The sequence below is a fragment of the Borostomias antarcticus genome (assembly GCF_949987555.1).
Source record: "Borostomias antarcticus genome assembly, chromosome: 20".
Classification (NCBI taxonomy): domain Eukaryota; kingdom Metazoa; phylum Chordata; class Actinopteri; order Stomiiformes; family Stomiidae; genus Borostomias; species Borostomias antarcticus.
Genome location: NC_140253.1, coordinates 7,134,181 through 7,150,758, shown reverse-complemented (window position 1 = coordinate 7,150,758; position 16,578 = coordinate 7,134,181).

Here is a 16,578-nt window from a genome sequence, read left to right as displayed (position 1 = left end):
GCTGTAACATAACAACTTGTGGAAAAAGTGAAGGAGTGTGAGTACTTTCCGGATGCTCTGTAATGAGGATAATTTTAGTGGCCGTTATCATCCCTAATAGTCAGTCAGGGATACAGAACAGTCTTCCCTTTGATTCAATTTCATTACCTCCGCCCCAGCGACAGCGATTACAACAGGAAGCCAGCTCCCTGTGTGGGGGTGCTAGAGACACAGGGTTTGGACTGAGGTGTGCGGAAAGAGAGCCCGGAGTGCAGCGCACTGCCCCCCACCGGCTGTGACCCGAGGGGGCGCCACAGAGCCGGCCACATAAAGCCACCCATTCACCTCCAGTCATTTTTTGGACTAGGATTACACAAAATGAAAACACAACTTAGAACGAAGCCAGCTCCCTGTGTGAGGGTGCTAGAGACACAGGGTTTGGACTGGGGTGTGCGGGGGGAGAGCGCGGAGTGCACCGCACTGCCCCCTGCTGGCTGTGACCCAAGGGGGGCCACAGATCTGGCCAAATACAGCCACTCATTCTCCTACAGTCATTTTTACCTCCGTCCCTGTGAATCACAAGCCACCCAAATACAGCCCGGACGGCCAATCACCTCCATTCATTTTTTGGACTAGCATTACACAAAAACTACCAGACTGCTTTTCATGAAACTTGGTGTAAGGGTGTAGCATGGGCCAATTTTAGAAACTATTAAATTTTGGCGTGCACAGGGCCACAAAATGCATTCAGTGGCAGATGTCTGTGCTCTCGGAGCATCAGTTCTAGTATTAAAGCTATTATTTTCTGAATCCAGCAAGGAAGAGACCATCAGAGATCTAATCACTTCAGGCTGTAGTTATTAGTCAAACTGCATGTGGCAGAAAAACAATATTGATTAAGAGCGCAGGAACATATCAAGATCAATATCTTTGAATGCTGTCAGGCCTTCATTGCCACCATTGCCGCCGGATCCATGCTGGTTTTCTAATTGAGACAGGTCATGAAAATACCTCAGCTGCAACCTTGTACTTGTACTTGAAGGACATAGCCCATAACTCCATTATTAAATCTAGTCAGATATTAGCATATGAAAGGTTGTGCTTTATCCGTCCTTGCTACCTTCCCTTTCTGTACAGTATGTGTTGTGTTAAAGCAATACATCGCGATATTTGGACCTTTACAAACATGGATGGTGCTAATTCTCCAATTAGATTTACTAAAAGTAAGCTGAATCGTCCAAACAGTCTACTCAGAACAATAATACATTGACATTTATTACCTTGTAAAACTCGCGCCCCCGGGATGCAGCATTCAGTCGAAGTGCGCATGCGCAATGTTGTGCTTAAACAACACAGTAGTAGCTAACTATTCCGGCGTCTATGGATATCATGCGTTTTTTAGCTCAATGATATCATGGCGGAGGTGAGAAAACCGAAGCGAAACATCACGGAGGAAGCCAGAAAAAGAAAAAGACAATCTGATAACGTTACGACAGTGCACTTACTCGCAAAGCCTGTGGGGGCGCAGCTCTGAGAAAACCCGTGAAAACACTATGTATTGCTTTAAAACACATTTACAGCCAAGTCACACACCGACCCTGTTGAACTCCACTAAAAGGCTATTTCCAGGAACTCTGTGTCTAAAAGATGGGTAGAGTGGTTTATCACAAACATGCCATGCTTTGACCATATGTGTCATATGTGTGTCTTTATTACTCCAGTGAACCACACCTCCTAAATTAGTGGTCGGATCAATATATGCATATCCCCCCTTTATTTCTGTGAAGCGCATTGTGTTGCCTTTGTGTATGAAATGTGCTATATAAATTACGTTTGATTTGCATACAGCATTGAACACTTGTGAATCCTGCCTTTTAGCAATTATTTGACCCCCTTTTTGATACATTCCTAGATGACTCACTAACTAGCAGTTTTCCTCAACTTGAATTGCCTGATTAGCCCAGCTTCGGAGTTTGCCTCTCTTGTTGCTTGGAGACAGTTTGATGGTGCGTCCATGGTCTCTGATGTCTCCCTTTTGTCTGAACCCTGCGGCGTGTGTGTGTGTGTGTGTGTGTGTGCGTACAAACCTAACCCCCTTTATTGATTAAGGGCCTATACAAAGCAGATCTCTTGACCGTCTCCTTCTGTCAGACCTCCTTCACCCGACGAGCGATCGAAGAGGCCCTCAGCTTTTCCACCTGCCAAGGCTTCATCCCCTGTCAGAAAACAGAGGAGACAACAGTGCCACGGTAAGTGAACACCAGCGGACGGCATTAGTCTTTTAGATGGAAAGCCTGTTCTTCTCTCCGCTCCGCTCACCTCATCTCCTCAGGGTTTCCCTTTGAATATTATTTTCGCCGTACTCCCCCTGTCAAGGAGAGAGGCAGCACTGCTTTGAGGGGTCCTAAGAATAATGCAGTCCCCCCCCCAAACCCCCGACACTCCTTTGTTTTACGCTGCTGTAACACGCTTGCGTTTGATGCGTCAACATCATGGTCAACATTGACGGATGCCATTCACTTTCAATGTCTGCAGTCGAATGGCATTCTGGTTCCGTTGTTGTCCCGGTGCGTTGCGTTGCCTGCGTTGCTAGCGTCGAAAGTTGAGAAATGTTTAACTTTCAGATGCGTTGCTGGAGCTTCTGACCAATCAGATGTCTTGACGGAGAAAGACGTCATCGCAAGGCGGGATTTTCACATTTTTCGATACCAAGATGGAGGACAATCACTGTTTGTTTGCAGGATAGGATGTACCCAATACCTGCGGGCACCACGTTCATGTTGCCTCAACCACAATGCATAGACGATCGCCACACGTTCCACCAGATTAGCATCCATGACAGCACTAAACAAAAAGCCGGGTGGGTTTTCAAAATAGTGCGCGCTAGCAGGTTCGGAGAATCTATTGGCTGTTGCGAGCGCAGTTTCGGACAATGTGATTGGTTGTAGTTGCGTGTGGCAATCACGCCTTCCGCCATACGTTGACGGACACGCATCAAACGCAAGCGTGTGAGCGCAAGAGGCATCCTTGCAGAGCCATATACACTTGAGCTCTTGGCACGGCTGGGGGCGGGTGGACTGGAAAATGAACAGAGTGCAGTTGGGTTCATTAGAGGTGGAACATGACCTTGTGCTGTCTGGCTGCTACAGGAAGTGTCAGGTGGCATACAGGTGGGCCGAGCAGTCCAGAGTGAGCAAAGAGAGAGTGGCGAGCGATTGGCAGAGAATCAACATTTTCGAGCCAAACACATATTCTTCAACTCAATGCAGAGGAATTCTGCGGAGATGCTTATTAAGCTCGGCGTTTTATGAATGTCTCACCATATGGAGCAGACTATTGTCTGACAGGACCAAAGGAATCATAGCAGAAGTTCAGAGTGGCAGCCATTAGCATGATCAATTAACATGTAGACCAACCCACCCCAGTGGAATGTATTACAGTACACTGATGACTAGGCTGAACAATTTCAACTTCCATGTCCAGTAATGACAGTAAGTCTGCTGCCCCTAAACTACACATTCCCACCGTCAAATGGGAAGTCATTCTCATTCTCTTAACGGTTTCCTTCACTGTGATCACTGTGGCTATGCAGAACAGGCCAAGTAGATGACAACACATACCATATCTATAAACCAATAAACTACTAACTATATCAAGTTCAATCGCAATAACGTGCAGTTTCTGAAAGGTACTTTTTAGTTATTTTATGTATTAGCTATTTTAGTTTGTAGTAAATTACACATCCAGCATATGATAATGAGCTAGCCCTGACTATGTTTGCGAAGGAGGATTGTAGTTTTCCAGCAGCTAATGGACTTTACAGTTTGTTCTACATCGCATCAACAGGGCCCTCAGGTTTCAAGAACAGCAGACACAGACAAACATCACACAGAATAAACTGGAAGTTGTCTCTACAAGACAAATCCCCACAAGCTTGGAGACTTAATATATAATAATACAGTAATGTTTAGCAGCTAATATTAGCTGAAACCTTTGTCCTTGGTGTTGACAGGACAGTGTTGGGTTTTATATTACTGTATGTAAATCCTACCATTAATTGCAAAAGCGTTTTGACTTTTGGCTTTCTTGGCTCCATGCATGCCAGCATTATAGTGGGCATGCATGGTATGGCATAGCTGATGCAGAGGGTTGAAAAGGAAGCATAAGTAAACAACAGGAGTGATGTAATGTAAGCGCTAAAGAAAGTCACACAGGAAGAGGCCATCCATCCATCCATCCATCCATCCATCCAACAAGCATTAATGGGAAAATAACCTCCTGGAAGAAAATAGAGTCCTGGAGGAACTTCACTCAGGCTTTAGGACACACCACAGCACTGACACTGCTCTTACTAAACTAACCAGCAACTTCAGACTAATAAGATGTAAATAATGTCTCAATTCTTGTCCTATTAGATCTAAGTGCAGCATGTGATATGATCAACCATGACATCCTAATCAATCGCCTTGAAAGGCTGGTTGGTCTCTGTGTGTTAAACTGGTTCAGAACATACATCAAAGGTAGAAAGTTCTACGTCAGGCTTGGATATCATGTGTCTGAGAAACATGACACCTGCTTTGGGGTTGCACAGGGAGCTGATGTGGTCCATTAGGGGAGACCGGGGATGGTTGTCACACTTTTTTTTCACACTTTGTTTTTCATGTTTAACAAATGATTTGTTAAGGTTTTTGCATGCGCTAATCTAAAGTGTAAACTATTAATGTCTATAAAACATCTATAAATCATTTGTAGAGGTTTTTGCATGCGCTAATCTAAAGTGTAAACTATTAATGTCTATAAAACATCTATAAATCATTTGTAGAGGTTTTTGCATGCGTCAATCTAAAGTTGAAACTATTCATAATTTACAAATGTCTTCTGGACATTTGTAAAAATTCTATTTTCATCATTCTGTAGTTATTTTTTGATGTCACAAAGGAACAAAGCTGTCTGCAACATTTACACATAATTTATAACAGGTGAAGAAAAAGTCCCTAAGACATTTGTAAATGATAAATAGTTTCAATTTTAGATTGACGCATGCAAAAAGGTCCTATCTTGCTCTTCTGAGAAGCACATTATCACTTCTCATCAATGCATCATCACTTCTCATCAGTGCTAGGTAGACAGTTGCCTTTCGATGCCACGGTTGAAATGCAAACAATCAATCTCCCCTCGAAGCAGACATGCGCTTTCACAGATAAAATCAAACCTTGGGTTTGAAAGATTGGGCCTCCCTGATGGAATTCTCTTGAGTGCATACTTCATATATACCACAATGTTCTGAGGTCTCTTTCTCTCTCTCTCTCTCTCTCTCTCTCTCTCTCTCGCTTTCTTTCTCTCTCTGATAACATAAATATTGACTCAGTCCATCCATTTCTGATATGGTCACGTCAAAAGTGAACACTACTGGCTGGCCTGCAGCCTTGTTACAACTACACAACTACAGTATACTGTACAGTAGTCTTGTGAGGCCAACTTCCAAGGGTCTCATTCTTACTTGACTGCTGGGTACATTTCTAATTAGAGTGAATGGCACCACACTGGCTGTTAATGATCACATAGTTTTTTTGTTTCAATTAACTTTATTATGCAGACTCATGGTCCAGTACAATACACATACAACAAAAATTTAAAATGGCAACAATACCAGTGTTTCCACATAGGTGACTGGTATCTCACAGCACTGAAACCAGGATTCGACAGCAGCACAATTATGGAATTCTGAGAACTATTGAATCTGCATATACATTTATACATCAGATTCCTCAACAGGGCAGGACATGTATTGACTCCTGCACTACAAAACAGTTCACATGCACTGCACCACCTTGGCTTTCTAAGCAATATGCGCATGCAGTCATTATAGGCAACTTTAAACTTATGGATGCTAGCCTTTTTAAACTTTATCCACAAGGGAGCAGTGTAAAGAGGGGTACAGGACACTCTAAACAGGCTGATCTTGACATTATCTGAGCACCAGTTGAATTTCCTTACCAACATGTTAGCTTGTGCATATAACATGCGGCGCTGTCTATACAAGTCATCATCATCAGACATTTGATCTGTGATGACATGTCCCATATATTTAGCTTTACAGCAGATAGATAGAACTTGCCCTGACAGGTAAAATGATGGGAAGATTAGAACTTTGTCCCCTTTTGTTTTACAAATCATGACAATGCACTTTTTAGCATTGTATTTCACGTCAAATTGGATGTTTGTTTGTTTTCTGAACAAAAGCCCAGAAAGAAAATAGGTTTCCTATTTTGTTTATGCCTCTTTTTCTCCTGAGACAATTCAGTCATATTTGTTAGGGTCGTGGGCCGGACCCAAGAGCAGACATGAAGGCAGATATAAGAGAAGGCCAAAAAGGCGCGTTTATTGGTAGCGGTGGTCAGGCGGGAGAGTGGTTCTCAGACAGGCGGGGCTTGGCAGGGATGAGGCAGTCAGACAGGCGATGATCAGGCAGAAGAGAGGTACTCAGGTAGGCGAGGGCTTGGCGGGAACAAAGCAGTCAGACAGGTGAGGATCAGGGAGAAGAGAGGTACTCAGACAGGTGAGGGCTTGGCAGGAACGAGGCAGTCAGACGCATTGGTTCAGGCAGTGGTGGGGAGGTCAAACTAGGACGAAGGAGAAAAGGGTAAGGCAAGGTTCAAAAACAGACGAGGCTGAGAGCTAGAGACGTGTACCCACTAGGTTGGTTGGTCAACGATCTGGCAATGGCTGTTGGGTTGCCCGGCTTCTTATCCTGGCTGCGATGGGTTGATTGTTAATGCCGGACAGCTGTGCAGCAGAAGCGCTCCTGACTCGCGGTGGTGGCCGGTGGAAGCGCAGCTCCCGCTGTGTGGCCTGGGACGTGCCAGGCTGCTCGTCGTCAGGTGTGTCAGACGAAGCGGGCGGTGGCTGAGTCGTGACAATATTACTGCTATCATAAAACAAACATTTCATGTAGCATTGTTTGGGGCTCTGGGAAAATAGATAAATTGTAAAAACGATTTACAGTCAGGTCAAGATGCATTACTGGAAATGGGATAACTATTGGAGAGACCTACAGTAGTAATGCTTGTTCTCCTCTTGAAAGTACTGAGCACCTTATGCTAATGTACTTTTTAATGAAATCAAACATGCAATCAAACATGACTTGTTTTTTTTATGTGGATATCTTCATGGCTTGAATTATTAGTGGACTAAAGCTGGGGGGAGGGGGGTGGGTGTAATGTCAAAGCAACATCCCCAAGCCAATGTGAAGTGGAAAAATATAATACGCATACAGTACACTGTTCAAAAACAAATGAGCATATGTTATCAGTCCTTAGCTCTTCAGCATGCTTCCTGAAGAGCTAAGGTCACCTCCTTTTTTGAACTGATAGACCATTGAAGTTTCCCAAGAACTGCAGAAGATGGAGCAATTGTGAATATGTCCTTTGAAATTCCTAGACATCATAAACTTACTTAAGGTCACCTCCTTTGGTTCCAAATCAAGTCCCATTACGACGACCAGCATTCCACAGAAACCGTGAGTACCATTTTGGTTTTATGGGCCAGACGTCTTCTTGTTTTGATCTGCAATTAGCATTATATGTCATGTTGAACAGAAAATAAGGGGCTCTTGACAGAGACATGCACTTCATCAGTCAAATATGACGTTTGTGTTGGTGTCTCAGCATGATCCAATAAAGACGTGTGCACATACACACACACTCGCTCACTCACAAACTCACTGGCTCAGGCACAAGCACACAAACATCTTAATTGCTTCAGGGGTACTCATAATATATTCCTCAATTGATTGACAGGAATACTAGTATTTATGCCTGCATGTCTTTTCACTCTGCTGGTTAATGAAAAGAGAACAACATAGTGTAATGTCTCCTGTCTTGTCATAATATCCCTAATAATTAATCAAATGACACCCCTCAGAAGTGAATGTTACAACTGCTTGCAGTCGAAGGAGATCGACCGCTTGTTTTACCCTACATGTCCACTAGCACAATCAACACACTATGATCAATCAATCAATCAATCTTTATTTATATAGTGCAAGTCATACACAAAGTGCAACTCCAAGTGCTGAACATAAAAAAGCAGAAAAACAGACACAATACAAAAATTAAAAAGGCAATACACCAAGAGAATACAAGTGCAGGTAGAGAGAACACACTAGGTAAAAGCCAGGATAAAAAGGTGTGTTTTAAGTTTACTTTTAAAATTATATTTTAAGTATCTCTCTGCTACCCTCAGGTCCTGTGGCAGGCCATTCCAAAGGCGCGGCCCATAGTGGCTAAAGGCAGCCTCGCCATGGGTCTTAGACCGCACCTTAGGAACCACCAAGAGATGACTGTCAGAGGACCTGAGGGATCTCGCGGGCACATAATATAAAACCATGTCAGACATATATTCAGGGGCATGACCATTCAGTGTTTTGTAAATCAATAAAATAATCTTAAAATCAATTCTAAAACTAACAGGTAACGAGTGCAGTGATTTTAAAACCAGTTTAATGTGTGCTCCCCTTCTGGTCCTGGTCAGCACACGAGCTGCTGAATTTTGTACTAGTTGTAATTGGCTTAAAGGACTATGCTCGTTTTTGACAACCTGGACCTTATTTACGACATATTATAAGAAGTTTGACTCACCCAGATCACTTTTGTGTTGTTCGGAGGCAGGTAGAAGAAATTTAAAATCCAGCGCGAGCCAGTATATCCATGTAATGGCGGCGCACGGGGCATAGGGAATGCAGTTTCTCAAAATCCATTTTCGGCCGCTAAACGGTTGTTTTCATCAATCACATTGCATGAATCGACAGTTGATATTCCTCTACGCGAGCCATTCTTTCGGTTGGTTTTCAAATGGTCTGTAGCCACTGTAATATGATCTTTAGAAGCCTCTCCCCCACTTGCTCCAGCACGCATGCGCACAGGCCAGCGCGCAGCCTGCTATTCTCCGGCTCACGTTCTCTGCGCTACGATCGTAGTTGGTGCCGAGAATATTGTCGTCGTCATTCGTCAGCAACAATCCGATCGTAGCGCAGAGAATGTGAGGGAGCATAGCCAGTGTAAAGATCATATTACAGTGGCTACAGACCACGTATTTGAAAACCGAAAGAATGGCTCGCGTAGAGGAATATCAACTGTCGATTCATGCAATGTGATTGATGAAAACAACCGTTTAGCGGCCGAAAATGGATTTTTAGAAGCTGCATTCCCTTTGCCCCGTGCGCCGCCATTACATGGATATACTGGCTCGCGCTGGATTTTAAATTTCTTCTACAGGCCTCCGAACTACACAAAAGTGATCTGGGTGAGTCAAACTTCTTATAATATGTCGTAAATAAGGTCCAGGTTGTCAAAAACGAGCATAGTCCTTTAAGGCTTTTTTTTGGCAGGCCAGCAAGGAGAGCATTACAGTAGTCCAGTCTACGGTGATAAAAGCATGTACCAGTCTCTCTGTCTTTACCAGGGAGAGGAAGGGACGCACTCTGGTAATGTTCTTAAGATGATAAAAGGTTGATTTGGTCACATTTCGGATGTGGGCATCAAAGCATAAATTATAGTCTAAAATGACACCCAGGTTCTTAGCTTGGTGCTTAGGGCTGAGTGCCAGTGACTTTAGTGGTCAGTTTCTCTCTCTCTGCCTCTACTCCAAAGACAATTACCTCAGTTTTGTCCTGATTAAGTTGGAAGAAGTTCTCGGCCATCCAGGAGTTTAGCTGAATCCCAATCTGAGTGCGCAAACCACCCTTGCGGCTCCTCGCACTTGCGGCCTGAGGCCTGAGAACTCAATTGACGTCAGCTGGAAGGGCCAGAGGGTGCAGGGCCGTGAATTAAATGGGACAGCACTTCCAGCGGGGTGCCAACGATTCCCAAGCCAGTTTAGCTCAATGCCCCTCCCACTTCGTTTTCATTGGCTGCCACGTCCCTCCACGCAGAGGCTACTCTGACGCGCTCCTCAGCTCTGCAAATTGACGTCTGTTTTAATTTAATAATAATTTAAAATTTATGTTGGGTGGCATATGTTTGCAGCATGTGGATTTCAAGATAAATGTTGTGTTATCTGCAAATGTCATCATTTATGTGTGATGCACTCGGATCATGACTCGGATGCACTCAAGCACTGTGTCACATGAGACGTGGTGGGCTGTGGGTATTTTCTGCTCATAAGTCCGCAAAATTGCAGCCTCTGCGTCGGAGGGATATATATATATATATATATATATATATATATATATATATATATATATAATTATATATATATACATTTGAATGTTTTGTTTTTTATAAGTAGATTTTATCTATAAGGGCTGTCAATGTTAAGAAAGTCTGATAATTGCTCTACCACCATTTTGGTCATACAATGGATGTGGGTCGGCACCTTGAAAAATCTTTCAAAAACATGTTAAACTCTTGATTTATCTGTCAAGGCAAGTACTCCCACCCACTTATTGTAAAAATATCTCTACCCGGTTTGCTGTTTGGTGCTGGAGAGGGCACACATGGTTAACAATGTTCACATCATTGAACTTCTCAATTTGCATGAGACAAGACAAAAAACTTTTGTCTTGGACTGCCACCTTCATACACCAAACGATAAAGATGACAGGAGTGCGCTCTAGCAAACTCTAGCAAAACTGTCATAATTTTATATGGACATTGGAAATTTTTCTCCGACAGTGAAATCGGTTGGTGTAAGGCTGACACGGCAGTATATTAATGTATTTGCAGTGTTTGTGTGTGTGTGTGTGTGTGTGTGTGTGTGTGTTGCAGTGTTTTTGTGTGTGTGTGTGTTGTTTTTTTTCAGTAGGATGATGGCCTTGTTAAGCTATACAAGTGAAGTATACTACATAACATATTTGCCACCTGGGAAGGGAACACTTGGATACTCAACTATCTCTGAACTACACTAAACGGGGATTGCACCTTATAATTCTAACGTCATGAGGTAGAAAAAAGCCATTGTGCCCTTAAGGGGGAAACACTTCCATTTATCTTTCAGATCCAGTCAATATGCTATTACAGGCTTGCTCGATTGATTCACAAGAAGCTTTTCAGTCACTTCAAGTACAGAGGCTGTCTTGATCACCTAAGAACTATATTTTTAGCTGAGCAGGAAGTGGGCCTTTGAAAAGCAAAAGATTTCACAGATTTGCGTTTTTTCTGTCGGCAACCAGCCTCTAAATCTACCTTCACTATATTAGGCCTAAAACATTGGAACATTCCTTATGCAATTTATATCCAGCGTTCTTTATTGAACCGTCGCTTGAATGAATGCATCGCTCATTAGATTTCAAATGAATGATTCATGGATTGCCCCTATGGCAAGGGCTGTCTGTATTGGTCAGAGACAGGCTGTATATCATTGGACGCCGTTCGTCAGTGTCTGCGTTGGCCATGACCCTCTGCCAAGTGCTGCTTTTGATTTTTTGATTTCCATCATACTGTCACCCCCACACACACACACACACACACGAGAGGCCACTGGGATAGATCGGGTCGGATGGTTGAAATGTATTAATCCATGCTTATGCCTATCAGGTTTCCACACTCATGTGACATTCCCGAATGGAGATCACAGATGGAGATTAATGCACTCGATATGAAGCGCAGCTCAGGATATCTACCTCGTCAAGCTGGACAAAACTATACCTTCGAAGGCCCTGTGGATGGCCGTGACGCATGCGATGGAAGGTATTCCAACCGCAAATGAGATACTCACACCACGTGTATGCACCAGTCAGTTTTGGGAGCATATACACATTATGGGCGGGTTAATGCTGTATGGTGTTATTATTTGCACGGGGCGCACAGTCTGAAAGACAACGATCCATACTCACATTTCTCTTTTCAATTTGCTGACCATGAGATGTACAATACTGTACAGTAGAAATAGCTGTTTTATGAATTGCTCCCCCTGTAACAAAATCAATCAACCTGCTGAGATGTTAACCACACAAACACTCATAAACAACCACTAAGCATTGTCAGATGTATGCTCCCCGAGTAGATCAATTTTATGAGGACGAAGCCACAGGCGATTTCTTTGCAAGCCCAGGCCTCCTTTGCGGTCTTCCCTGGTTGCATTTTGTATCAATCTCTGTGTTTGTTTTTTTCACAAGCACTGCCAGTAACATTCTTGCTGCACCACGGGCAGCCTTGATTGGGGAGGGCGCGGGAGGGAGGGGGGGCTCCTCCACACACAAAAACATGCGCTTCACACAGCTGAACCTTTGGAAACTACACGCTCGGACCAAATGGCCCATGGAGCGGGCTCCTCTGTGACAAGGCTATGAATACTTTTTCCATGATGACATAGAGAGAGAAAAACTTTTTAGAATCATCATGATCAAGAGAAAAACAACGAGGAAGCATGGCAGGGCAGGGCAGGGCAAACAATTTATCCAGACTGTCCTTAAACAGACATTATGCCTCTGCTGATATTGCAATTACTCCCTCGCTCTCTCTTCTTGTCTCTCACTCTCTCCATCCCTCTCTTCCTGGGTTTGCGTTTCCTAAATAAAATTATTTCCATTGAACATCACATCCCAGCCCCCCCCCCCCCCCCCCCCACCCCTCCAAACCCCCACCCTGTTGTTCTGGGACCGTTGGGCATCAGAGGGTGTGGGGGGGGGGGCTCCTCTACACACACACGCGCGCACACAAAAACATGCGCTTCACACAGCTAAACCTTTGGAATCTACACGCTCAGACCAAACGGCCCATGGAGCGGGCTCCTCTGTGACAAGGCTATGAATACTTTTTCCATGATGACATAGAGAGAGAAAAACATTTTATTTTAGAATCATCGTGATCAAGAGAAAAACAACGAGGAAGCAGAGCAGGGCAGGGCAAACAGTTTATCCAAAATGTCCCTGCTGATATCGTAATTAGTCCCTCGCTCTCTCTCTTCCTCTCTCTCTCTCCATCCCCTTCTCCCTGGGTACTCGTTTCCTATATAAAATTATTTCCATTGAACATCACATCCCCGTCCCCACACCACCCCTCCAAACCCCCACCCTGTTGTTCTGGGCCCGTTGGGCATCAGAAGGCGATAAGGACGGCAACCGAGTTAGAATACTGATGGCTGTAATCAACTGTGGCTGTCTGCCATTGATAAAACACATTGTAAAGTGAAGATTGAGCTGCCTCCACCATTCTCGGGAGGATAAACAGAATTTCCTTTGCCGGGCAAGACAATTTGAGCTGGTAGTACAAGCGCTAGCCGATGGGGAAAGCGACAGTTTTTACACACACAAACTGGCAAGGATTCTTCTCACCCGATTGAGTAAGGCTGCATTTTTACCATGGGATAGCCATTTTCTACTGTCCAGGCTGATTACAAGGCCGTTGAGGAGAGGCTTAAAGAAGTGTTTGGACACAAGCAATTTGTTCACTTCAAAGCTACAGTAGTCTTTCAGCCCACCCGCATTCGCTGGGAGAGAGCTTGGAGATGTTTGCAAGTGCCTGAGGCTTTCACACACTGCGGCGCCACGACTCAAGGAGAAGAGAAGTTCCGCCATTTTCTCGGACTAGGCTCTTGGCTCTTATAACAACAGGCCGGTGGAAAGCTATGAAAATTTACTATCTGACTGGTCGTGACTGTACTAGCTCTAGTGCACCCTTGGTTGCGAATGGATACTGGCAGGTGGAGGTTGCTGAAGAGGACTGGGAGAAACCTGCCTTCACAACAGGGAGAGGCCTCAGTGGCGGTCCATGCCAATGGGACTGACAATCTCACCTGCCACATTCCAACGGTTGATGGAGCTTGTCCTCAGAGGGTTGCCATGGCACATTTGCATGGTAAACGTCAACAACATTTTAGTCTTTAGCTAGACCTTCGAAGAGCACCTGTCCCGCCTCGGAGAAGTGTTTGCCCGAATCCAGTCAGCAGGCCTGAAGCTTAACCCTAACAAGGATGACAGTGTCATCTCGCCAGAGATCATGTTGTGTTCTTGGGCCATGTCGTATCTCAAAGTGGCCTCCAGCTTGACCACAATAATACTGACAAAGTCAAAAACTGGCCAGAGGACAGAGATGTACTTGAGCATGTGGTAGTACAGTATATGCCAGTCAGTCACTGAACCCCACACAACGACGCTGGTCCATATTTGACCGTGAATTGTGGGCTGTGGTGGGGACAGTTAGGGAATTTAGACATTGCCTTGGACTTATCTCATTCACCATCATTACAAACCATCGCTCCCTACTGGGCCTGCGGCATATGGCAATTGACAATGATCTGGCATGTTTCTCCCTTAAGGCCACAATGGCTTGTGGATGAGGCAGATGGATTTTGGAGCTTGATCCATTGAACTGGGCTATGGGACACAAAGCCGGCCAGTGACATGTCAATGCAGATGCTCTGTCTCGTAGGCCTGATAACTGAGAACTTCCTGTTCCATAGGCTCCGAGTCCAAATCCAGGGAGACAGTGATGGAGGTCAGTGCCATTGACTCTGCCCTACAGTATGTGACAACGGTTTCAGCTGCTGCCGCACCCAAACCTCAGTGTCTGGTGATTCTTCTGAAGTTGAGGGTCACATGACAAATACCCCAGGTACTCCTCTCTCTCTGTTTACTCTGTCCTCCGAGAGTTCATACAGGATTCGGATGAATTTCACGGAGGTTTACAGCGTGAAGGGATGGCTGTTGTATGTTTGGGGAAATTAGTACTGTTTACAAGTTACTGTTGTTTCGAAATGCAGAGGCGAAAAGACCTATGGTGTTTACAGGATGACTTCAGAGCTTGGTAAGCATAAACCATGTAATTCCTGAACTTGAAATCCATGTATATCATACTTTTTAGAGTTTTTCGAGTGTGCCCTTAGCAACGAGCCAGGGTGCGCGTGCCGACATTATTGACACAGAACTCTGTACTGCACAAAACAGAAATATTTTAACCTGTACTAGTCAGATACATGCCAGGGAAGCCAGGAATAGGGCTAAACATGAAATTCAGTGTCCTTATCCTTTAATACCGCATGTCCAGTATGTAAAGTGTGGCGCAATGTCTAGGATAATGGCACGCTTCTTCCTCCTCCTTCCTAGATGTGTGATGGCCTCATCCACGCTGATTTGGGCTGGTACGCAAACTGCAGGGGGGGGTCCAGGAAGTCACTCACCATGGGCCTCAGGCGCTGCAGAACCAGTCTCTAGAATACCTTCATGACATGAGACGTCAGTGCAATGTATAGCATGTACATAATCCATCCAGACCTTTATCTATCCCATCCCAGCTTAATCTTATACTGTATAGAAAGGATACTTATTGTGTAACTTGTGTTAATTAGTAATTTTTAAATGTTTTGTTATTGTTAATTTGTAACTTGTAAATTTGTAATTTGGAAATTGAGTATTAGAGGTTATCTGTAGCATAATCTTGGAGCCGGCAGTAACATTTCACTGTGACTGTACACTGTACATAACGTGACAAATAAAATGAATCTTGAATCTCTCCTGGAGTTAGGGACCTGTCTGGATGACATGGATACTTTGTTGCAATAACTATCTCAACCACAAGGTGGCTCGAGTGCTGCAAAGATTAGAGCAGGGTTAGGACATCTGATTGGAACAGGGTACAGCTGAACAAAAAAAGGTTTTTGGATTCCATCAGCAATAGGCTCTTTGCACAAGCTCCACTACTTCCTGAAATTCTACAGGCATCCTTATATATCCTTAAATATGCCTGTAGAATTTCAGGAAGCAGTGGAGCTTGTGCAAAGAGCCTGTACTTGGATCCAGAAGCCTGCACGCCTCTCATAGCGCTCTCCAGGTCAACTTGGGTCAAGACACAATTTGGTAGTTCATCTTCTGATCATCTCATTGTGATGCATTGGTATCAGAAAAAAAAAACTGGCAATTATGTCCTGAAATGGTTGCACAATGCACACACACACCTCATCATGCCTTCCCCTCAATCAGGAAGACATTCTCAACACCGGGCCAAGACTGCTGCAATGGCCTCTTAGCTGTCGTCCAATTCCAACTCCATTTCCCTCAAAGGGGAGCCATCAAACTCTATCCCCAACAACCCGCCCCACCACCACTTAGGCCCACATATTCAGCCTTGATAAGTTGACCATCGAGGACTGATTTACCTGTCATCGTATGAAATCACTCTGTGTGACATACAGTACACACATGCATGCAGGCGCACGTACGCACACACACACACACAGCCAGTCACCAGTGTCCAATCTGAAAGATGACCGAGCACTTAAAGGAGTAGTAAAAGGAAAATGCATGTTTAGCCCTGTTTTAAGGTTACTTATGATCATATATTGAAGCGACCGTTGTAGATGTGTAGATCAATCCGCAGAGGGGATTCAGGAAGCGGAACTACTTACGGTAGCTATTGTTATTGTTTGTGTTGCTAGGCTACCTAGTTTGCGCAAGTTTACACATGTACAGTATGTGCTGCGACTAAATAGTTCTATGATAAATATTTTAAAAAGCCTTTCCAGATGAACTAGAATCTTACTTTATGGCGAATTATATGTCAGAACGCCAACTAACACCTAGGTGAGTTTCTTGTCTTTGAAATCGAGAGTTTAACATGTTTGAGAATTATTTTTCAAGATGCCCATCCACATCCATTGTATGAC